The 23,400-nt window shown below is 65.4% G+C and overlaps 1 protein-coding gene across 19 annotated transcripts in view; it reads right to left on the bottom strand.

The window, feature by feature from the left end:
- The window catches only part of Ncor2 (nuclear receptor corepressor 2), a 142,856-nt gene extending 120,301 nt beyond the window's left edge, over positions 1 to 22,555 (bottom strand). For 16 of the 19 annotated variants that reach the window (XM_058579773.1, XM_058579784.1, XM_058579785.1 and 13 more), the window contains exons 1-2: positions 21,678 to 21,756; positions 953 to 1,011 (exon numbers count right to left, since the gene is read on the bottom strand). The gene's annotated coding sequence lies outside the window, so the exon portion shown is untranslated. Of the gene's footprint in view, positions 1 to 952; positions 1,012 to 21,677; positions 21,757 to 22,219; positions 22,238 to 22,537 lie in introns of those variants that run through there. The other 3 variants (XM_058579774.1, XM_058579775.1, XM_058579777.1) reach the window with 3 other exon arrangements.
- Positions 22,556 to 23,400: the final 845 nt, after the last annotated feature.

Below are 23,400 nucleotides of genomic sequence, written 5' to 3'. Positions count from 1 at the left end.
AGCCTGCGCACGGCCTGCCTGTCTGCAACTGTCACCATCCATGCTTGACATCTGCCCCCAGGTGCTGATGACCTGGGAATGGCCCTGCTCCCACTGCCCCTGCCATGGCCCCCAGACAGGCCTCATGTGGGCGGAGCGGCCACCTGGGTCCTGCCAAGAGGGCTCCTGGGAGCAGCAGGCTGCCCGCCCCCCCCACCCACCCCGTGATGGATGCCCAGCAGGGAAGCTAAGTGTTCGCAGACAGAAAGCCCTTTTATCGTCCTCAGGCGGGCCACTGGCGTGACAAGAGATGACAGAGGAAGGCTCCCAGGGGCAGGACTGGATGACGCAGGGCAGACAGCAGAGGAGCACAGCTAGGCCACCCTTCTCTGCGGCCAGCCCCAGCCCCTCGTCAGTCCCCAGCCGTCAGGGGGCGAGGGCTCAGGGCCAAGGGGAGGCCTCCAGGGAGACCCCAGGCCACTCACCCTGAGCTGCCCCCCAGAGGCCAGGACAAGCCACCAGGCCACGCCTGCAGGACCCCACCCCCCGCAGGTCTTTGTTGGAATGCCATCCTCCCAGGGAGGCCCTCCTGGTCCCCACTTGACACTGCAGGCAACCCCTCCTGCAGTCCCTCGCCCAGCGCTCGTCCCCAAGATGCAAATCTTGAGGGTTCAAGGCTCTGCCTCACCCCGGGGCCTGGCATAGAGTAGGTGTTTTACAAAGAAATCCCTCTGCCTGATGAGGACACCTCCCCCAGGCAGCGCCAGCCAGGCGCCTCCTCGCCCCCCTGCGCGCCTCGCCGCGTCCCGGAAACCAGCACCCCCACCCACCACTCCCCCCGGCTCCTGGGCACCTGAGGAGCCCTGGCCACATCTGCCAGGCAGAATTGTTCCCCCAGGAACTCCAGACCCTCTTCCCACAGGGGGTCCCAGCAGCATAAGCCTTGGGGACAGAGGGGACAGAGGTGACCTACCAGAAACTGCCCCCAGCGAGACTGTGTCCGGTGAGACTGTCCTCAGAGGCCAGGGAGACCTGCGGGAGAACACACTGGTTACTGAGAACCTGGCTCCCAGGGTGGGGCCTTGGGACCACATCACCTGAAAGGAGGTGACCATGGCCTGAGCCCTGTGCCTTGTACCAGCCAGCAGCCCAAGGACTTCTCCACAGTGACCCAGTGACAGAGGCACTGCCACCCTCTGAGAAGGGGACACTGAGGCTCAGAAACAGCCTCGCAGCCGGCCCTGTGGCGAGGAGGTGCCAAGTCCGGGCTTCCACAGACGGGGCCCAGGCAGCCCATGCACTGCCCCTCGGCGTCCCTGGCCCCCAGGAGCCCACGCCTGAGAGCTGGAGAACCCACGGCCCCACACCAAGGTGAACGCAGGGCAAGAAAATGAGGGCCTCAGGCTGGGGGTGTGGCTCAAGTGGTAGCGCGCTCGCCTGGCATGCGCGGGGCGCTGGGTTCGATCCTCAGCACCACATACAAAGATGTTGTGTCCACCGAGAACTAAAAAATAAGTAATAAAAAATAAGAACGAGGGCCAGTTACAGGGGGACGAGGCAAAGACAGATATACTTCTCCAGAGGACATGGGGAGGGTGCGTGGTAATGGCTGGCAGCAGGACACAAGCCAAACCAGGAGGGCCCCGAGGGGCCTGCCGAGGCTCAGCCAGATAGGCACTGCCCATTGCTGACAAGGACTTGGAACAACCGACCGACCGTGTGCACGGCTGGCCCCACACCGAAGGGCGCAGCCACCACGGAGGACAATCAGTGAGGCCTCCACCAGGCGGGCTCAGGCTCCGCCGCAGGACCCGCGAACACCGGCATTCAGAGAAACGAAGCCACCTGCGAGGACCTGGCGCGAAAACCCAGGGCGACCCCCTCCACGCCCTCAAGACCAGCCCCTGGCCGCCACCAGGGCGCCCTGCCCAGGGCGCCTCCTCCACAACAAGGCAGAGAGGACAGGGATGCGCGGCCACCACAAGGGACTAAGGCTCGCAGGGAGCCCGAACAAGGCCCTCAGAGGTCACCCGCGACTGTCTACTCGGGAAAGCGACCCAGGCAGAGGCCCACTGCCTGTCCTCCCCTGTCACGCTGACCCTGACCGCACCCTGGTCAGGACATGTGAGAACTTCTGCATAAATAAAAACTACCGTCCTGGAGAGACACTGCAAAGGTCCCCACAAGGCGGGCCCCAGCTGCCCACTGTGGCCCTGGGCAAGGCCCACCTGAGCGCAGCTCTCCCGTCGGGACAGAGCTGGCTGCGGCTGCCTCAGGACGCGCCCTGCAGAGCCCTTGGTCCTAAGCAGACCCAGGCGGCCGCTGCTCCAGTGGAGGTCGAACCCCGAGGACCAAAGCTGCTGTCCAGAGGCCAGGGGCAGCTGTGTGACCAGGTCCCTGGGTTCAACTGGCCTGCCCCTCCTGACTGTGCAACCTGAGCCCGGGAGCTTCACCTCTGAGCCCGTTTCCTTGTCCCCAGAAAGAAAATGACGAACCACCAAGTAGCCGGACATGGAATGCAAGAGCCAGGCCATGCCCTGGGCAAGCTCTCGGGGCCAGCAGTGCTGTGCCCTGTCCAGTGGCTGGCGAGCCGCCCTCTCCAACCCCACCTGCCTGGCAGCCCTCCCACACGCCAGGGGACCCTCAAGAGGGACAGCCCGGCAGCATCTTTCTGCCCTTTATTCTCCAGGAGGCGCTCTCACTGGTGCCGGGCCTGGCACTGGGTCTCGCCATCTGCGGCAGCTCCAGGGACAGGCCCTGCGGGAGGCTGGAGGCAGGGAAGGCCTGGGCGTGGCTCCCAGAGCCTCGGTGGCCAGCCACCTGCAGCCTGCCTGGGATGGCTCCGCAGGGCCAGGCCCAGAAGGCAATCTCCCCGGGGGAACGGGAGGCTCCAGCCTCCGCCCTGGGCACAGCTGGGAATCCCATGCCAACTCTGACTCCAGGCACCAGAGCAGCGGCAACCCCGGACACCCAGCATAGGGTCCAGGGCAGGCGGTCCAGGAGAGGACACCGCGACTCCCAGTATGAGGAGACGCACGCGGGGTCCCCGGTTTAGGGAACTGACCCAGCAGGGACCTCAGGAAGGCAGAGGCTGCTGCCGAGCTGGCCAGAGGCAGGGAGGACTGCGGGGAGGGAGGGGCCTAGGAGGCGGCTGGCTGGACAAATGCCCCAGGGCCCTGGCTGGACCAGGGGAAGCGGGCAGGCAGGTCCCTCCAGTTTGAGAATCCAGCAGGTTCAGTGGAAACAGGCAGCCCTGGGAGGGCCCTGCCCCTGTCCAGACAGCCAACAAGGCAGGCCTGAGGGGCTGTCCAGGTGGGAGGGGGCAGGAAAGACACAGTGCAGCCAAGTCCACAGCAGGCCAGAGGCAGAGCCCAGGGGAGCCAGCCCTGGACAGCTAGGGGCCAAGTGCCCACTTCCTGCGCCCTCTGCGTCCCTGTTCACCATGTCACCCTCTTAGTCCTCACAAGCACTAGTGTGTCCTTCCCCTGCCTAGACCAGGAGCTGAGGGTCAGGGTGGAGGCACCTCACGCAGGCACCATGCAGGGAAGGGACCCTGGCCAAGTCAAACACAGGCCAGCTCTCCAGACCTCAGGAGCCAGGACCCATGGGAGCCAGGGCAGGAGGGACCCTCCTCGGCCACCAGAACTGCTGGGAACCCAGAGGGACAGCGCAACATGGCCCTGGGCACAGCTGAGGCCCACCTCCTGCCAGCTGCCAGCACTCACCACTCACACACACACACACACACACGTTCACGCCCGGGCCCTGCCACCAAGCTCTCCACACCCCCACTTGGCTCAGACAGGCTGTGGGGACCAGGGGTTGTGGGGTCCACGGGACATGGGGTCCGGGGGGGCAGGTCCAGAGGCCGGGAAGACAGCCACCGGGCCTGGCCACAGACAGCTGCAGGAAGGGTGGGGCCCCCAAGGGCCCCTCCCCAGGCCCACCCTCACCAGCCCCAAAGGAGCCCCCAGACCCCTCCTAGCCTGTGCCCTCCCAGGACCCCCAAGAAGCCACCCAAGCACACACCACAGAGGCCAGCTGGCCTGTCCCCGTCCACTCACAGACACAAGGCCACAGGCTCTTCCTGCTTCCACCCCAAGGCCACCAACAGCCTGAAGCCACAGACGTGGGGTGGGAGCCCCACCACAGGCATGAGGTCACGAGGTGGGTCCTGGAGGCGACCCACACTCCCACAGGTGCACCGGCAGCAAGCAGGGGCTTCCAAGAGCAGTAGCCACGGCGACAGGAACCAGGTGACCCCCCCCCATGAAGGTCGGGGTCCTCCCCAGCAGGGCCAGGCACTGAGGTCAGGGTGCAGCTGGCAAGAGCAAGGCCTGAGTGGGGCCAGAGCAGCTGGGGGCTGCTAGACTCACCAGGTAGGACAGCCAGCAGGGCGGCTCCCATGGGGAGGCCACGGCCCACCCCCCACCCCCCACAGGGGACCCAACCACAGGGTGCCGCCCTGACCCTTCCCACCAGGCTGCTGGGCCACCAGGAGAAGGCCCAAGGATGTGGTCCTCCAAGCCCCAGGCGCAGGCCTTTGCCTCCAGGGTCCTGTGCCCCCAGGGCAGGTGGCCAAATGCTGCGAGACATAGGCTGGCATCCCCCACTCCACTGCCCGGCCTCCTCCCAGAGCCCAGCTGGAGGGACACCCAGCAGGACCACTGCACCAAGCTGTGCTCTGCAAGGGTCTCGGACCTCCAGCCAGGTACACTGTGGATCCAGCATGGCCTCCCAGAAGGCACCTCTGCAGGCTGGCCAGGGGCAGCACAAGCCAGATCCAAGTGGGGACGGTGCTGTGAGAAGGCGTCCTCCACCCCCAGGACTGACCTGGCCCCTGAGCCCACCTCTCCACCCAGGAGAGCGGGAGCAGCCCCGGTCCCGCAGGCCTGTCACTGTGTCCTGTCACCATGGAGCCAGCGGCCCTGACAGTGGGGGGAGGGCACCTCCACTGCCTTTCCATTCAGAAGCAACAGGGACATTTAATTTTCCTTCTAAAGTGACAGCTGGGTGGTCACCGCTCTCCCTGAAGCTGAGGGAAGCCTTCAAAGCCTGCCAAGGTCTCGGCTACCACTGCGGGCGGGCGGGCAGGCGGCGGGGGAGCCACTCCCCCCAGAGAAGCAGCAGCCTCCAGACCAAGGCCAAGAGGCGGGCAGACGGTGGACAGGGGCTGGGGGGCTGGAGGGCCAGGAGAGGGGGGCCCATCCACAGGGACAGAAGACCTGTCCAGGGAAACACGCAGTGCGCAGGCCCAAGCTACGATGCACACCCCGCCCCATGCCCACCTGCCCAGGCCCCACTTGAGACTTCCTGGTACAGGGTCCAGCAGGCCCAGCCCCCAAACAGTGCCCATCACCACAGTCACTGCAGGCCCACGGCCACCAGACCCCACACGTCTCCACAGCCTGTGAGCTGCCGCCATCTGGCCCACTTCACAGGTGGAGAAACTGAGGCCCAGGAGGTCCAACCACTTGCCCGGGACCACACAGTCAGCCAGGGTCAGGGAGACGGGACCGTCCATCTGAGGCCACCCCACCCTCTTCCTCGCATGCCAGTGGGTCTGGAACCTGCTCTCAGAAACCTCCGGGCCCTCTTCTGGCTCAAGGGTGCAGAGCCAGCCAGACGCAGCAGCCTGGGGCCATCAGCCACCAGAAAGAAGCCGCAGTTCTGGGAGGAGGGCAGGGCCCTCAGACAGCAGCATGGCTCCCAGCCAGCGCAGGGCAGGGCCAGGACCCGCAGGCCCACAACACAGAGCGCCATCTGCCCATCCACCTGGCCGCCCATCCACCTGGCCGCCCGCCCCAGCCCTTGCCAGCCCACAGGGGTTTCCCAGGCAGACACGGTGCTGGGACCATCAAGCCTAATGCCACCCGTACCCCCCACTGCAGACGGGGCGGGGCAAGAAGGTGCCGGAGCCTCAGCAGAGACGGTCACGGCTTCCAGGTGGCCACGCCACCTCTGCCGCAGCCCAGGCCTGGGGCCCTAGGACAGAGACCAGAGGGGGCTCTGTGGGGACACGTGGTGGGAGCTGCCCTTGGTGGCCCAGCTGCCACCTGGACAGCAGCCACCTCCCCCAGGAACTCCCTGGGGCCCGCCATGGCCGGCCAGTATCCTGCACATCCACTGCCAGGCTCTGCACAGAGGACAGCTCTGCCCAGGAGCCCGGGCCCATGAGGAGGAGGGGCTGGGACTAGGCCATCAGGACCCGCGAGCCACGGGGGATGCCAGGAGGGAAGGGTGGCATCGACCGCCAAAAGCAATTAATGGCCCAGGTCAGGAGACAGTGAAAGAGATTGGTCACCGGGGACCCAGGGGACACTCTAGCACATCCAGAGTCCAGCGTCCAGCACTGGAGGGTGACACGTATTGCCGGGGCTCTGGGGGCAGCCAGGAGCTGGCCATTTGCCCTTCCTCTGACCCCAGGAGCCCCCTCTGCCTGCAAGACCCCCACACCTCTCTCGACAGTGGAGGTCAGGGACAGATGGGGACGTGAGGCCCAGCCCAGGGCCACCACACGGCACCACCAGCCCAAGTCCAGCCACAGCTCCAACCGGGGACCTATGCCCGTCTGTCTCCGCGTCTCTTCTGTGGCAAAATGGAAATAAGGATAAAGGCAGCTGAAACCAGCCCAGCTGGAGCCCGTGCTGCCCTTTGGCAAAGCCAGAGGGAGGAAGTCACTTGGCACTTCTGCACCTTCTACAGGGTCCCCATCGTGAGACGGGAAGATGGCAGGGACACAGCTTCCTGGAGAAACTCTGTCCAGTCCACTTGCCTCCGCAGGGCCTCGCACCCAGAGCCTGGCAGCAGCTTCATCCCCATCACTGAGGGCACCAGAATTAGGGCCCAGGGAGCACAGAGGCGGAGGACCAGAGGGAGCACAGCCGGTCGCCGGCTCTGCAGCGGGCAGGAGGGGCCCAGGCTTGGGGACGGTGGCTGTGGGGACGGAAGCACAGGCACCCAGCGGCCCCCACGACCCTCTTTGAACAGGGCTCCATCTGGGGTGACGGGCCATGGCCTCCCCAGCCACAGGCCCCTGGCACCAGCACCAAGCCCTCCAGGCAGGGGTGCCCCCTGCTCCCTCGCTACCCGACACACGGGTGGGAAAACCAAGGACCTCAGGGAGCCGCAGCCTGAAGTATTCTTCCTGATGTCCCCTGTTCGTGTCCCTATGACCTGGCGTGAGCCCAGCAGGCGCCCAGAAGCCAAGGTCATCAGGCTGGGGGGGGAGAGGGAGAGCAGCAAGTCAGAGCGGAAACTGAAAACTGCCGGTGCCCCACGCATTCCGCAGCGCATTTCACAGGAGCCACGATGATTCAAGGAGTGGCCCTGCAGGGGACATTTCCGCTTCTGTGACCAGGTGGAGGTAGGGACCAGGGGTACACCTCTGGGCCTGGTATCTGCTCCATGACCAGCTCCAATGCCCTAATCACACCAGACACACACAGACCTCTCTCCTATCCAGGCCGCACCCCAGGGACAGGGGTGTGGGCGGGGACAGGGAGGACACAGCCAGACCCCAACCCTCAGGGCGCCTGAGCCCAGGCTCCTGCTCCCCCTCCACTTTCTTTTTTTTTAAAGATAGAGTGAGAGGGAGGGAGAGAGAGAGAGAGAATTTTAATATTTATTTTTTAGTTTTCAGCAGACACAACATCTTTGTTTGTTTGTGGTGCTGAGGATCGAACCCGGGCCGCACGCATGCCAGGCGAGCACGCTACCGCTTGAGCCACATCCCCAGCCCCTTTCCCCAATCTCTTTACTGAGGGGATTCCCAAAACAAAGTCCAACAGTGAGCTACTCGGTTGTGTCCGCACATCCCAGGGCCCGACCGTCACCACATCCGGGTCCAAAACATCTGCGCCTCCCCAAGAAGGGTCCCACTGACATTAAAGTTTGTCCCTAGGTGCCCCAGCCCAGCCCCACAAGCCTGCCCCTGCCCAGTGTCCCTCCTGGGACAACCTTCCTCCCAGCCTCAGGTTGAGGCCTGCCCCGCTGCGGCCCAGGGCAGCACTCTGGTCCTCCTGTGGCCACACTGGGCTCCTGGCTGGTCGCAGGCCCTGCCCACTCTCCTCAGGTGAGAAAAAGGTAAACACATGGAACCACAGAGGGCTGTGGGGGGAGGCGGCTGGACAGCAGAGGGGGTGGGCGGAGGGAACACGGGGTCCTCTGCTGGGCCTCCTCCCCCAACCCCGACATCCTCCTGGGTCTCTGCAGGTGCCAGGTGGAGCCCCAGGGGGCAGCGGGAAGGCAGCCATGGGGGCACCCCGGGCGTGGACGCAAGTGCACAGGCCGGAGGTGGGGAGCCGGGGCCAGCCTGGGCGCGCCTCTCGGGCGGGAAGGGTGGACAGCTCGGCCTCTCCCCCGCTAGGCTGCTCGGGCTGCACCTCTGTGAGCAGTCGGCAGGGACCAGCGCGGGTTCAGGGCCAGCAAGAGGCCACCACGACGTCCATGCCAGATGGCAGTGGGCGGGGCCGTCACAGACCGTCTGCCACTCGCTCCTGTTGTCATTACTACCGAGGTGGGACAGAGGCCCGTGGCAGTGGTCCCCCTGTGTGTCACTACTGCAGCTGCTGCTGCTGCAGTCTCCCCGGGAACCGCGTGGTATCCCAGGACTGTGCTCGGACAGCCGTTAGGACAGTCCCCAGGCAGTGCCCCCACCACCATCCCGGCCACTCCAAAGGCCACTCCACCACCCACCATCAAAGGCTCTGTCGGCCACCACAGCGAGGGGCAGCTGCCGTAGCCTTCCTGACAGCGTCAGTGGCCAGGCCGCGGCTCCCAACCTCGGTCCCTGTGCCCAGAGCTCTGTCGGGGAGTAAGCGCTGGGGCAGTGGGGACTTACTAGAGGGATCTGTGCTGCTTGGCGAAAGGCATTGCCCCAGCAGACGCCACACAGGCCGTCTGGGCCGCTGGAGGCTGGTCGGCAGTGGAGGAAGGCAGGAGCCCGAGCCTGGGGAAAGGGGTCCTCGCTGACCCCCGGGACTGCAGAGGGGTCCAGGCACCACACACACGCCTGCCGCCAGGAGATACGCACAACAAGCACACGTGCTGTCCCACTGCAGCCATTGCAGCAGAGGGGCGGGTGGGGCGAGGACAGAGTCCCCAGGCCGCCTGGGCCTGCCCGCCTGGCCCTTATCTCAGAGGAGATAAGCCGCTCAGGTTCTCATGAGGATCAGTGAAGGCACTTAATCCCCTGGGGATCTCTGCTGAGCCGCCCTGGGGGGGGGGCCCTTGGAGACACCCCCCCACCTGCCCGCCAGCAGCGCCCCTCTGCCAGGGGGTCCTGCACCGCCCCCAAACACCTAGCAAAGGTGAAAGGTCGCTGAGCCCCCACAGCAAGCACAGAGGAAAGTGGCACAGGGTACCCCGATCTCCAGAGGGTCAAGTCAAGGCCAACGTCCAGCCAAGGTGACAGACGGCTCCTTCCGGGGTCACCTACACACCTCAAGAAAACCTCTGTCCCACTTCACACCAGGAGACAAGGCAGGGTCCAGCCTTAGGCCTGCCCTGAGGCTCAATGATGAGCACAGGACAGCCCCCACCGAGGACCTGGCCAGTGGGAACACCTCAGGCCGCAGCTGCGGTTCCCGTGAGCAAGGAGGGACAGCAGACAGCAGGGCTCGGAGGCAGCCTCTCCTGCCCGAGTCTCCCAGTGAGGCAGGGGGAGGCAGCCCGGGAACCCGGTCCCGCTTCACCCCGTCTGAGCCCTGCGTGGCCCCCACGGTGCAGACCCTGGCGCTGGCGTGAGGACGCTCTCCCTTCCTCCTGCGCCTTCTCCCTGACTTTTCAACTCAGGGCGCCCCTTATCCTGCTTCTCAGAACCAAAGCCTGTCTGCGTCCAGCCTGGGGGCAAGGACTCGCAGGGCACTGGCACCTCCAAGAGGGGGGACAGCCTGCTGCAGCCCGGCACCTGCCTGAATCCCACCAGCAACAGCATGTAGGCACCAGACGGCCTGCGTCTGGCTACTGCCCTAGGGCCACTCTCACCACAGCCGCCTCCAGGAGTCCCCAGCCACGCGGCTCACACCAGTGACCAGCCCAATCACACAACATGGCCCCAACGCGGCTTGGCAAAGAGCCAGTGGGCTCCAGACGCTATCACCCCTCATATTCTGCAAAGGGCCCGGAAGGCAGGTCCTCACCTGTCCCCACGTTACCTACAGGGAAACGAGGCCCAGGGCAATGGAATGACAGGCCCAGGGCCCGCAGCCGGGGAGGGCAGCAGAGGAGGGCCAGGTCACTGGGCCCCACTGGGAACCGCTCAGGTATGCGCCCACCTGACCACAGGAGGAGACCACTAGGCGGGAGCATAGAAGAGCCTGTGACAGGTGACCACTGCTGATCCACAGATTCATGAGCTCCCTGATGGCCAACTGTAGGGGATAGGGCCACGTGAACCCCACGGCCCACGGAGGAGACAGGCCACGGCCAGCAGGGAGCACGCGCAGCCCAATCAGAGATGCCTTCATGCAGCTGGAAGGCAGCCGGAGCCTGGGGGACCTGAAAGTCACCTGAAATTTCTTTTCTTAACAAAAGACAATCACTGTCCCAGAGCCAGCCTCAGGCTGCCCGTCCTCCTTGCCCCCAGACCTCACACAGGCCACACTGCAGCCACAGGAGCTGGGGTCCGGTCTCTGGAGCCTCCTCCAGCAGCCACCAGAGAAGCTCCCCTCCTGCACAGGCCCTTCATTTAACTGCAGGCTCCTGGCCGCAGGCCCAGAGCCCAGAGGCCTTGAGGGCAGGAGGCCCAGTGCCTTCCTCCTCTCAGAGCAGCTGGGGAGGAAGCAAGCATGGCCAGCCGCCCTGAGAATCTGGAACACCTGCCCCTGGGGACAGGGCTGTGGCACTGGAGATCACGCCCCAGAAGAGCCACATGCAGCTGGTCGTGGAGGACGTGGGGACACACTGTTTTCCTGGCCAGCGGAGGCAGCCAGGCACCCCCGCTGGATTTGAAAGGATCTTTAAAAAAAAAAAAGAAAAAAAGCAGCCAAATGTCCCCGCCTCACAGGGCCCTTCTCCCCACAGCAGAGCCCACAGGTGCCCCTCCCCCGTCCCCTCCCTGCTGTTCCCGGACAGGAGTGTCTCTCGCACCTCACCTTCCCAGAGCACAGCCGATGCTGGTCAGCAGGGCCGAGAAAGGGAAAGGCCAGCGGACTCCAAGGCCACCTGCAGCAGGCCTGCAGCCTCCTTCCAACAACCCCGCCCGCCGTGGGCTCAAGGTCACGGGCAGAGGCAGCTCTGCAGGCGTCCCGCACTCTGCCACAGCGGTGTCCCAGCACGCTCTCTGCATGGCGTGCCGCGGCTACTGGCACAAGCAGGCGCAGACGGTGCCCTGGCACAAGCTGCTCCCGCGCCTGGCAGACCCGGAGCTGGCCCCAGGGAGGAATCTGGTCCTCACACCACCTGCCTCCCCAAGCTCAGGGACCCTCATCCTCAAAGCCAGCAGGTGGCATCTGCAGACCACGCCTGGAGAACCCCAGACCTCAGCAGCCCGACAGCCAGGTCTGCAGTGGGCACCTCCCTGTGACGTCCATTACGACATGCCCAGCTTCTGGGGATCCGGGAAGCCCTTGGGGACAATCACTGTGCTCTTAGCCACAGGCTCCAACACAAAAACACCTCTGGGACTCCACTGAGCCCCCAGGCCCCATCCCCTGGGCCCTGGTCTCCAGCGGGTGACTTCCAGGTCTACACGGCCCTTTCCACCCCCACAGCACCGTGAGCATACATGGGACTGTCACCTGGGCCACAGGTCGCAGCCTGGCCTTCCAGGGAGCCTGCGACCACCACGCAGACCTCGCTCTGGGGTGGCGATGGGCAACCCCAGGGCAACGCAGTCTTGCTTGGCAGGCACAGCTGCCCCCTGGACGGCCCACTACCCAGGACATCCCACCCACTGGGCCTGGCCCTGTCCACACCTCCAGGGCCAAGACCACCACCGTAAAACGCCCCATGCGCTTTGGCTCCCGCGAAGCCGGAAGGCGCCCGGGGACTGGCAGGGCCTGCGAGGTGCAGGACAGCAAGACGCCTGGAAGACCAGGCAGCAGTCACCCCAGCCATCTGGACATCTGCAGTGGGGGACAGGGCTACTCACAGGTGCGCGACTTATGGCCACTCCACACCCTCATGTGGGTCAGTATCCTCCCCAGTGGCCACCAATGGCCACGCAATCCCAGACCCCAGATCAGTCCAGCAAGGACAAGCCCAGCCCTGCCCTGCAACCACAGAACACAACTGCAACAGTAACCACGGAGGCCCCGGAGATGACCAGGGCCCGAGGACACGCCTTCCTGGCTTCCAAGCCCCTCTGTCCCTCTCCTGCTAGATGTGGGAGGTAACCCTTCTGAGTCCCAGGGAGGTTGTGCAGAGTCGCAGCGGCAGAGGACAGCAGCCTCCCAGGGACCCGGGGCCAGTCCAGGACTACAGGCAGCACGCCCCCAGTCCGGTAGCCTGACAGGGCCCTGGTGCCCTCCCGTCTCCTCCAGGCCACTCTCACTGCAGGTCAAGGGGCCCTCACTGCCACCAAACACCCAGAGGCGCCCTGCACAGCCCAGAGGCGGGCCGGGGGCTCGGCACAGAGAGGCTGCGAGGGCCAGAAGGCCACACAGCAGGCCTGCAGGCCACACCTGGTCTGCCCTGGCCTCCCATCCCAGGGATGCAAGGCTGCGGTGAGGGCAGCAGCAGAGCCCAGGTGCCAGGAGACACCGCTTCCTGCCAGCGGCTGCGGCTGCTATTTATAGCTGAGCCGAGAAGCCGAGACAGACAGGTCAGCACCAGCCCGCTGGCCCGCCTGCCCACCAGCCTGCAGGGCGACCCCGAGGGAACAGCCTGGTCAGGGCAGAGACAGGGGCTGCAGAGCCCAGGGCTGGGCACACACGGGACCCAGGACTATCCCCAGCGAGGTCGGAGGGCCTAAGTCCCAGGGAAGGGACGCTAGAACAAACCAGCCCTGTCCATGCCGGCAGTCCACCAAAGAAGGCGGTGACAGGTCGTGTGCCCGGAGCCAACAGCAACACCAGGCCTGCCACCAGCACGTCCACACCCGCAAGCCACACCTGCCTCCATCCCAAGCCCCCACGCCCTGCGGACCAGAACCTGAGCCCAGCGTCCACAGCAGAGCCTGAGGTGGGCCGGGGGGCAGGGACTGCTGCAAGGGCACTCCTTTTGGGCCCCGCCACGGGGACAGTGGACAGCTGGATCCCATGGACTGTGTGTGCGCGGCACTAACCTAGACCCTGGACACAGCAGGAAGAGAGGTAAAGCACTGCCCCTGCAGATGCCCACTCCAGCACGGCCACGGCCGCAAGATGAGGAACCGGCTCAGCAGCCCAGGGAGGAAGGAAGGAGGGCACGGAGGGCAGGCCCACAGATGGCCCCTAGGGTGGCCGAAGCGTGAGGGACAGGATGTGTCCTGCAGATGCCAGGGAATAAAGTTCTGGGCAGAGCCTGGGCAAAGGCCCTGGGGTGAGAGCGCGTCCGGCGGACTCCAGAGGAAATGGCAGCACGGGGGCGGAATTGCCCACGCAGACGCCCCGGCCAGCGCGAGGGGCCAGGCAGGGCCAAGGCTGGCGGGCTCTGGGCATGGGGACCCACAGTGGCCACATGGGGCGATGCCAGGCTCTGACTCGGGTGCAGCTCCAACAGGAAAGCCCGAGCCCACGCGGGGCCGGGACACACGGCCTTTCCATGGCTCTGGGGGCCACAAGTCAGAAATCAGGGAGCAGGAGTGGCTGGTTTCTTCTGCAGGACAACCTGGCCTGGCCTCTGTCCAGCTCTGGGGGCCACAGGCCTGGGGGCTCTGACCCCTCTCTGTCCCCTGGTGGGCTCCCCTTGGCATCCCCCCTCTTGCAGGACAGCACCACGTGGAACTGAAGCCCGCCCTCCTCCATGTAGCCATCTCTGCCACCACTCCCAAGGCCACATGCACAGGACCTTCAAGGGACATGGATCTGGGTGGGAGCGGGGACGCTAAACCATCCCCCCGGGGCTGAGACCAGAGTGCAGGGAACAAGGTGGAGCCGTGCAGGCAGCACGGGTGGGGTGTGGCGGGCCAGAGCGGTGTCCCCGGCCTCTCCACTGGACCAGCTGACCGTGGGGGCCACCATCACACAAAATCCTGACCTTCTGGGGCTGGGTGTTCCAACCCTTGTGGGCTCCAGAGAGGATGCCCTTAGGCCCTGTGCCCACGGCCACCACCTCCCCTGGCCACCGGCCTGCCTCGTAGCCTAACAAGCCGGCTGGTGCCAGGCAGGTCACCATGACCACAAGAGACAGCACAGCCGCCCAGCCGGCTCCCCCGGGGTCTCAGCGGGCACTTCGGGGTTCAGCCTGAGGACAAAGGGCCCGAGGCAGCTCTGGGCCTGGCTTCTAGGACTTGTGACGAGAGCCCCTGGCAGAGGAAGAGGCCACAGGAATGCGTCCCGCCACCAGGACGGGACGCCCCACACACGGGCACTGGGCACGGCCTGCAAAGGTGGGACCAGGCGCTGGTGTCCTGCTGGGGGCCTGCAGCAGGCGGGGCCAGTCCCCCTGCCGGGGCCCCCCAGTGCAGGCACTGGGGGCCACACTCTGGGGCTCGGGTCAGGAGCAAGGGGACCGGAGGTCCTTGCGGAACCTGCTGAGTCCAGGCCACCGGCCCACGGTCTGCTCCAGGGCCCAGGAGCAGGATGAGGGGGCCTGGGCGCGGCTGTGGGATGAATGACCTGCCTGAGGCCACCACCCACACCAGGGCTCCGGAGCCCAGAGTGCTGCCACTCAATCTGTGGCTCCTCAAGGTGCCCACACTGGCCATGGAGACCCGCCCCCAAGGACACAGGAGGCAGTGACTTAGCCACTGGGCCCAAGAGAGGCCTCCCTGAGAGCCACCGGGCAGGTGCCCCCCCGCGCACGTGCCCCCCCCCCCCCCCCCCCCCGCGCACAGACACAGGCGGCAGCAGCATCCAGTCCCTGGGCTCCTCTCCGCCTCCCACGGGCACCTCCCCCGTTCCGTCCCAGCTCAGAGATACCCCAGGTCCAGAAGAAGCAGGCGTGAAGCCTGAGCAGCGGGTCTGCAGGGGATCCAGGCCTCGGAAGTGACTCCCCAGTCCCGGGACACCCAGGAGTGACCGCCACCTACCTCAAGCCAGCAGGACCCCAGCAGGCCGCTAAGGGACGTCAGTCACCACCCAGTCACCCCCTGTCATTTTCCCAGCCAGACTGGAGGTGGGCATCCAAAGACTGCCCAGTCTGGCCCTGCCGAGGCCCTCCACGGGGCAGGTCTTCCTCCGGAACCCCTGGGAGGAGCACCCACCGCAAAGCATCTCCTGTCCCAGGCTCCAGCCCTGCTGCCTCGACCTCTCAGGAGCCAAGTCGACTCTCGGGAATTCCCACGGTAAGATGCCATCAGAGAGCAAAGCCAGGGCAGAGAGAAAGCAGAGATGCATTCATCTGAGCTCAGGCGAAGCAGGAAAACCACACCACACACCAGTGGTAGCTGCAAGCGGACTACAAACTCAGCTCTGAGACTCCTAGCAGCCAAGGGGAAGAAGGAAATGAACGGTAAACAATCTCAAGAAAACTGTGCAAAAGCTGTGGCTTCACCAGGAGGTGCCCACCAGCCACGTGGCCCTCTAAGGAAGGTGGCGGTGGCCTCCCACAATAGGCAGGAGGCAGAGGGCCGAGTCAGCCAGGGCCGCTGCCTACACGGCGCCCTCTCTCACCACACTCAACCACAGAAAAGCCTGGGCCAGGCCGGGAAGGATGGCCCTGGGGTGGGGCGCCAGGGGCCACCTGGCATGGCCTTCAAACTCACAGGCCTGTCTGGTCCCCAGTTTCCAATAAGACTGTGCGGAGGCCACAAAGCCATGGTGGCGTGGAGGTCGACACCTGCTTCTGCAACAGGCCACTGAGGAAAGAGCCCAGGCCCCGGCTTTCCAGCCCCGCGGCCACTCAGCCCTGCTTCCAGGGCAGCCCTGCACTTGACAGCGGGAGGCGCGGCTGCACCCCAGCGAGACCTCACCTGCGGTCACTGAGAAGCATCTCACAGAGGTCCCCACATCATGAAATGCTAACTCTTCTCCTGGTGCTTTCCTGACCATTAAGAAAGCACAGGAACCCTTCTCAGCTGGGGCACCCTACAAACCCCAGGGGCGGCTTGCTGAGCCCGCCCTGTGCACCCCAGAATAAGCTCCAGACGCAAGATGGCCCTGGACGGGGACTACCGAGGAGGGAGGGGTGAGCCTCGAGGAAGTGTGTGTCTGATTTAAGAGGAATGAACATGGGAGCATGGGCCGGAGCACAGCCAGAGTGTGCAGCCAGAGTGCAGCCACCTGGGGGGGAGGAGGAGGAGGAGGAGGACAAGGAGGAGGAGCAGGAGCAGGAGGAGCAGGAGCAGGAAGATCAGGAGGAGGAGGAGGAGGAGGCAGGGGGAGGCAGGAGGCAGGGGGAAGCAGGGCAGGAGGCAAGAGGGGGAGGCAGGAGGCAGGAAGAAGAGGCAAGAGGCCTGAGGCGGCAAAAAGCAGGAGGAGGAGGAGGAGGAGGAGGAGGAGGAGGAGGAGGAGGGAAGAGAGAGAAGGAGGAGGAGGCAGAAGGCAGGAGGAGGAGGAGGAGGAGGTAGGAGGGAGGAGGCAGGAGGAGGAGCCAGGAGGGAGGAGGCAGAAGGAGGAGGAGGAGGCAGGAGGAGGCAGGAGGAGGGAGGAGCAGGAGGCTGGAGCGGGCTCCCTGCTCTCTGTACCAAACTGCAATGCTTCCTACAGGTCCGTGCGTTTTGTTTAATAAAAGTAAATTTTTGGTAAAGCCCCAAACAATGGGCAGGTTGGGGCATGTTACTTTCTGCTTTTCAAATGAAATTCAGAAGGCCACATCAGCCCCCAAAACTTCCACTGAGCTGCGCCCGCACATGACCAGCTCCTGTGGGGAAAAGGCGCGGCCCACCCCACACAGAGCAAGGGTCCTCTGGCCCTGCTGGTCAGCGGCCGCACCACGGCCTCCATCTGAGCCTGGGCCCTCGGTGGCCTGGGCCCGGCCTGCCCGTGCTGGGGAAGGACAGGAGGTGGGAGACCGAGAGAGGCACCCCGCTCTCAGGGACAGGGCCAGGCAGGGCCAAGAATGAGAACAGGAGACACTCAGCCCAGGCCTGAGACACGAAGGTGGGTCCCTACAGCCACCCTGCCCACAAGGCAGGGCCCAGGAGCCACAGGCAGCTATTTGATGGTGTTAAAATGAAGTGAAATTCAAAGTCCTCCCCTGAGTTGCATGACAGCGTCACAGCTACAGTGATGGCAGGTCAGGGACATGCCCACTCCTGCAGAAAGATCTCAGAAGTGCTGCCCCAGAGCTGGTGGCCACAGAGGGACCAGGAAGAGGGAAGGGGATGGGAGAGGGGGCGGGGCCCTCCTGTGGAAAAGCCCCCGCAGGGCGGCCCCTGGACAGCCCTAAACTGAATCCATAGGGGGAAAGGAGAGGCCGGGGCCAGGCACAGTGCCACTCAACCTGCAGGTCACCAGCCACCACCACCAAGGCCACTTAAACTTAAGCTAATAAAAATTCAATAAAATCCCAGCCAACAGCTCTGCAGTACTGGCCACACCACCAGTGACCAGTGGCCACAGCGTCAGCCGGCACAGGGCTTTCCCACCAGTGGCCGTACGCCGCCAGCCTCCCTCTCAAGGTGGCCTTATTTTTTTTCCCTCCCTTTTAAAGATAAAGAAACTGGGGCCAGAAGGTCAGAGCCGAGGTAGACGCTGAGCTGAAGGAAGCAGGACTCGAACACAGGACTCCGGCTGGCCTCGGAGGGCTCCTTCTGCAGGCAAGGAACCTGGGCCCTTCCAGAACACAGGAGACCTGTCACAGGTGGGCCTCCTCCCCTGCTGTCCCCCAAGCTGCCATACCTCCAATCAAGCCAGGTGTCCCCTGTGCCCAACAGACACCACTGGTTAAAAGGGAACCAGAAAGTCCCCGCCTCCCGGGGCAAAGAACCCACAGGGCACATCCAGTCACCAGCAACACAGGTCAGAACAGGAGCCCACGGGGGGACAACATGTCTCCCTGGGCCCGGGCAGAGACCACCCACTCATGGCCCTTCCCAGCAGCCCCTCAACAGGGAGACAGGTCCTCATGTCCAACCAGCCTGACAGCAAGGGCCCCCCCCATACCTCAGGAGGTCTCCGCTCCCCAGGGTACAAGCCAAAGGATGTGGCCCTGCCTGCTCAACCCCAGGACAGCAGAGTCCTTAGTGCGGCGCTGGCAGCAGCAGGCCTGTCTCAGGATAAGCAAACTACAGCTCAGAAAGAGCAGGTAACCTGCCCAGAGTCCCATCAGGCTCCGCCTCCGGAATCCCCTCCAGAACCGCCAAACCCACCCCACAGGCAGGCCAGGGACCCCAAGTCCCACGGGACAGGGGACCAACCCGAGCAGCACTTGTAGAGAAGTAAGGACTGAGCTGGAGAGGAACCGGCTGGAACTTGAGACCTTGACCTGTCTGCTCTCTTGGGGACTGCCTAGTCTGCTCTGGGTGACTTTTGGTTTTGGTCCTGGGGAGTGAGCCCCGGGCACTTCACTCCTGAGCCAAGTCCCCAGCCTTTTGAGAAGGAGTCTTGCTGAGTTGCCTTGAATCAATGCTCCTGCCTCAGCGTCCCCAGTTGCTGGGACAACAGGTGTGCATAGGGTGGGGGACTCCCCGAGTGAAGGACAGGGGCAGCACGGGAGTGCCTGGACTCACTTTGTGTGGCCACGGAGGTGCCAATGACAATCATTCCTCCACCACAGGCAGAGTGCCACCTCGCCCTCTGCCCTCCATACCACCCGTAAATGGGACAAGGCTGCCGCGGCCCCAGGACCCATTCCAGCCTCAGCCAAGTCCCCAGGCCCGTCCCTGCACGGGCCCTTGCGGCCTGCAGGCCAAACGCGAACTGCTCAACGCTTCCTGGAGCCCCCTTCTCTCTCTCTCTCTCTCTCTCTCTCTCTCTCTCTCTCTCTCACACACACACACACACACACACACACACACACACACACACACACACACGGCGCTAAATAATTCAAAACCATGTTTTCGCTTCAAATAAACACAGCCCTGTCTCAGAGGCGAGGCCAAATCTGCATGAATGTTTAAGATGAAATGCGACTTCAAAGACCTGCCAGCTGCACTGACGCCCCCACTCCCCACACCCTGGGGAGGACAAGGGCAGGGTCCCTGTCCCCCACTGCTCCAATAGGAGTCATCACCTGGGTCGGCACCCCTCCAGAACACGGCCGGGCCAGTCTGCCAGCCTGGCTGCCCCATGAGTGACCCAGATCTTGACATTTAGTCCCACTCCCAGGCTGTATGGCCTGTGCCAGGTCACTCAACCTCCCTGGACCTCAAAGTCACCATCTATAAAATGGGACAATAATGGCACGGACTCAGAGTGCCCGAAGAGTAAGCAGATGACAGGGGCGCACAGGGCCTGGTGGTATCACGGCACAGGGTCCCTGCCTCCAGGTTTCTGGGGCCTCTCCTCCCTGGGGACACAGGCTTCTAGGCCCAGGGTCCTCCCAGCGGCGGCAGCTGCTCAGGGCGGCACCCCCCCTGGGCACCTCAGGCAGGAATCCCGTTCCTGCGGCTGCTCCCTGGGCTGCTCCTCTTACAGGGAGCGGCTGGAGGCGTCACCTGGGAGGCTGCTGTCTGGGGCTGGAGACAGTAGGGAACACAAGGGAGACACACACACACAAATAAAAGCCGCACCCCCACGTCAGCTCTCAGCTCAGCTCGGATGTGGGGACTGGCTCAGGGAGCATCTGCCGTGCGCCCCTCCAGTAGGGTGCCCCATCCCAGCCCAGCACCAACTCCCCCGCCCAGCCCTGGTGGGGGTGGGGACTCCCAGGAGCAGCCCCTCCCCCGCACTTGGGGGACAGGCCAGGATACAGCCTGTGCAGCAGGAGCTGGGCCAGGCCTCCTGGGGCCCCTTCCAAATGCCAGCGGGTGGGCGGCAGCCTCCCGGCCCCAGAACAATCGGGCCTCCCAGGGCTCTGGAGCAGCCAGATTCACGGCTATGCAGCTCCTGGGATCTGGGGAGGTGGTGTGAGTATTAATTGGGGGAAAGATCGGATTATGCCAAATAAATCCTTCCTGCCAGCCCAACCTTCCACCAGGGGAGGGGCCGCAGCCCCAGGAGGGTCTCCATCCCTCAGCGGGGCCTGACAGCACATTACCATTTACATGGATTTATCAATAGTATTGATCTGAGCCAGCATAAATAGCTCAGTGGGAAGAGGCCAAGGCTGAGCCCACTCAGCTCCCGCCCCCCATGTCTGGGCACCCAAGCCGGCCCTGGCAGCGGTGTGGGGAGCCGGATGTCCTGCTCCCTGGCCAGACTCAGTCTTTGCATGCATCCAATGGGCTGAAGGCCCAGGCCCTTCTCCATCCTCTGGGGGCAAGCAGAGGGGGGTGAAGAGGAAGGACCCCCCTCTGCAGGTCCCCACTTCCCCTCCAGGCTAGGTGAGGCAGCCCTGTGCTCCCAGATTCCAAGCCCTTGGAAGAAAGGTCAAGTTTGAGAGTCCGGGGAAGAACACCACCAGTAGTCATAGTAACACCATGCCCCTGCGCATTACTCCACTAGGTCCTCAGACCCCAAGACTGGGTACCATTTTCACCCTCCCCTCTTCAGAGGAGAGCCCTGAAGCACAGAGAGGTTGAGTAATTTGCCCGGGGTCACACTGTCAGCCAAGCAGGCAAAGGAAGACAGAAGGAGAGCAGCAGAGCTGCAGAGGGCCAGGCCCGCTCCGGCTGCCCCTCCTCACATCTCCTCCCCTCTGCGTGCTAGCCCCGGGCCCCCCTCGAAGGCCACCCACGAAGAACACAGCAGTGCCCTAAGATGCCCTCCTGCACGCTGCTGGCCCCAAGAGCCCATCCACCGCGGCGGCCGCAGGGACCCGGAGCTGCTGTAAAAGGGCAAAGTCAAGGCCACGAAGACACATCCCAGCGTGGCCAGAGCCCCCCCCCCAGCCCACAGGGATCCTCGCCGGCCCCCCCGCCTCCCTCCCGCTCTCACATCCTTCCTCCAAATCTGCAAAGAGGAAAAAAATAATAATCATAATAAAACCAGTTCTCACCGACAGGGGGGAGGCGGGAGGCAGGGAGAGGCCGACGCGGCTCGGGCCGCCCCCGCGGCCTGCACCCGCCCCGAGCGCCGCGCCGGGCGGAGGACCGCGCCGGGGAGGACGCTGGGCGCCGGCTGCAGGTACCGCGCGCCCGCCGCAGGGGCCGGGCGGGGACGGCGCGGCGCGGCCACTTCCCACCGGCCCTGGGGAACCGGGCCCGGCGCTGCCCGGTCCAGCCCACGGGGACCCGCTCCGGAGTCCAACTTCCCAAACTCGTGGCACCCAAGTCTGCACTGCCCGGGAGGGACGGGGGCGGCGGGGGCAGGGGAGGCCGGGGACAGAGGCGGCGGGGGCAGGGGCGGCCGGGGACAGGGGCGGCGGGGGACTGGAGAGGGCCCAAGGCAGCCGCCGCCGGGAGGGGTCCCTCCCTGCACCCCGCGCCCTGGGCCCCGCGGCCTCCCCGGGCCTCCCCGCACCCGCGGCCTCCCCGGGCCTCCCCGCGCCCGACCTCCCGGCCTCCCGGCAACCTGGCGGCGGTGCGGGCCTCCGGGCCGGGCGCACGCGGGGGCGGCCTGCGCCCCCGACCCCGCGGGCCGCGCGGAGTTCCCCAAGTTCCGCCCCCGCCCGCGGCGCCGACTCACCTCGCGGCGGCGGCGGCCAGGCCAGGCCGCGCGGTCCTCCGCGGGCCTCTAGGGCGCCGGGGCCCCGGCCCGCGGCTCGGCGCGCATGGCGGGCGCAGGTCGCGGGCGGACGCGGGGTCGAGCGGCTGGCGGCCCGCGGCTGGCGCTCGGCGGCGGAGGGCGGGGCGCGGCGGAGGAGGAGGCTCGGCCGGAGGAGGCTCCGCCGGGAGGAGGCTCCGCCGCCGCCCCCCGCGCCGCGCCCGGCCCGGCCCCTCCGGCGCCTTAAAGGGCCCGCGCCGCCCGCCCCGGCCGCGCGCGCACCCGCCGCCACGCACGCACGCGCGGGCGCGGCGCCGAGTTTCTTTTTGGCAGCGCCCCGAAGCAGGAAGGAGGGGGCGCCCGCCGCAGACGCCCCCGCCGTAGACGCCCGGCCGGAGTCGCGTTTCAGCCATGAAATTATAACTCAGGAGCGGCCGGAGCGCGGGAGAGGGCGAGGGGAGGGCCACCCACGGAGCCGGCGGCGACACGCACAGATGCGCAGGGACATGCACGGCGGTGCTCACCCCGGGCTGTCGCAGACGGGAGGCCTCCGCGGCCGGCGTGAGCACGCTGGGCCTCACCAGGCTGAGATCCAGGCTAGGTGGACGCTGCCGTGGCCCAGGCCCCCGGAGACGTGGGCCGAGCGGCGACCCAGGCAGTTCACGGCACAGCGGGGCCTTGTCCACCGGAAGGTCAGCTTCCGGGGACAGATTGCCGACTTTGTGCACAGCCCATGGCAGTGAGGACTCGACAATACGTCCTTTAGTGGACACCCACTTGGGGACATTCAGGGACACAGATGCAGACTTGCAGCAAGCCGGTGGTCCCACAGGGACACTCACCCAGGATCGTGCTCACGGGAGCCCCAGTGGGAAACACGCGTCACAGACTTGCACACGTGCACACCCCCAGGCACGCTCTGCACACGCCCCGCGCCAGCAGGAACTAGTCCCCGCCGGCCAACGGCCCCGTCCTTGTTTACCTCCCCGCGCCCCCCGCCCCCGCACCCTGCGGCCCCCGCCGGGTCTTTCCAAGCAGCAGTGGGCACTGGGCGCCGGCGGCCCGCCCCCCTCCGCCGCTCTCCCCTAAGATGTTGGAGAGTTTGAGTGTTTTTTTTTTTTTCAGTTCAACTTTCCTTTTTTGGAGTGACGTCTCAGCAGATTCAGTTCTGCCATCTGCCAACATCTGAGAACCCCCGGGGAGACGGGGAAGGGCTGCGTCGGGGAGGCCGCCGTGTGGTTTCCAGGGCCCGCCGCCTCCACCTCCTGCCGGGTCGGCCGGGTGGCCGGGGTCCCTCACACCCCCCACCAGGCTTTGAGGGGGGGGGGCGGTTGGGGCATCTGAAGCTTGGCAAAAATCTGGAAAAAAAGGAAGTGGGGGAGCGGATTGCAGCTGGGAACCGGAGGGGTCACAGGTCAGGAGCCCTCCCTCCTCAGCCTCACCAGCCCAACCAGACCCACGTGCGAAGGGCCAGACCTACAGAAGGCAGGCGGGGGCCTGGAGGAAGGAAGGGGACAGCCCAGCGGGGCAGCCTTCCCGAGCCACCCCCTGGAGTCACCTGAGAACACCCTGGGATTTGCATTTCAATGAGAGGCAGCTCTGGGATTTGTCACTGTAGAGGGAGTGGAGGGGGGCTCTCCTTGTTCCCAGTCAGCTTCCGCCTTGCAAGAGCTGCCCCCAGCAGGGAGGGGCAGGGGGTGTCCCT

The sequence above is a fragment of the Marmota monax genome, unplaced genomic scaffold, assembly GCF_021218885.2.
Source record: "Marmota monax isolate L192 unplaced genomic scaffold, Marmota_monax_Labrador192_F-V1.1 WCK01_AAM20220418_F8-fsc00092, whole genome shotgun sequence".
NCBI lineage: Eukaryota > Metazoa > Chordata > Mammalia > Rodentia > Sciuridae > Marmota > Marmota monax.
The sequence above is the reverse complement of the archived record's forward strand: the minus strand, read 5'-3'. Positions and strand labels throughout refer to the sequence as shown.